The following is a 769-nucleotide window of genomic DNA, read 5'->3' as shown; positions in this document are numbered from 1 at the left end:
AATCATCAAAGGTGAACCAGGGTCCTCCATTTGGTTTGGAATTGGTATTCCTTTTTGGAGACGAAATCACTTCTTCCTCTGGGGATTCATAGAATGCATCAGTTTGCACTCTCGATGTAGAAGTGTTGACCATGAGCATATCTGTGATATTGGTCATCTCCATCTCAGAATCAGAACTAGGAAGAAATTTTGTCTCTAGATCACTTGACTTCTCAATTTCTGAACTTTGAGGTGACAACCTTTGTCGTGTCTCCTTTTGTAATGTTTATACCATAACCCTCTACAGAGATAGAGATGTTAGTATGCTCTGCACTTGCCTCTATGAGGATCTTGTGCATCAGAAAAGACATCTGATTTTAGATCCATGATACGGTCCTACCTATTGTGGTAACATGTTATATAAGAGTAGTCGAACCTTGAGACAAATAGAAGCCAACAGTTGGCTCACCGAAGTCTCGGTTGGTGAACCTTATAGGTGTGTTATCATGATAGGAGGCTCCCGCCCAGTGTGGTATCAGAGCCACCTCGGGAAAACAGCAGGTACATATGGTATGAATGTTATAGGAGAGGTGAGTAGGAAAGGACACACACTCATGAATACAACTAATCAAGAAGATAGACCCATTCTCCTAAGCTCATCCCTTTCTTTTAGATCAAAATCTTCGCCAAAACATGTTCTAGCCTCTAAAACCTCTCTCATCTCACCCTCAAGCTGGATGATTTGTGATTGAAGGGTCTTGTAATACTTCTGCATCTTGGATGACAAGTA

Source organism: Lupinus angustifolius, chromosome LG10, assembly GCF_001865875.1.
Source record: "Lupinus angustifolius cultivar Tanjil chromosome LG10, LupAngTanjil_v1.0, whole genome shotgun sequence".
In the NCBI taxonomy this organism is placed as follows: domain Eukaryota; kingdom Viridiplantae; phylum Streptophyta; class Magnoliopsida; order Fabales; family Fabaceae; genus Lupinus; species Lupinus angustifolius.
The sequence above is the reverse complement of the archived record's forward strand: the minus strand, read 5'-3'. Positions refer to the sequence as shown.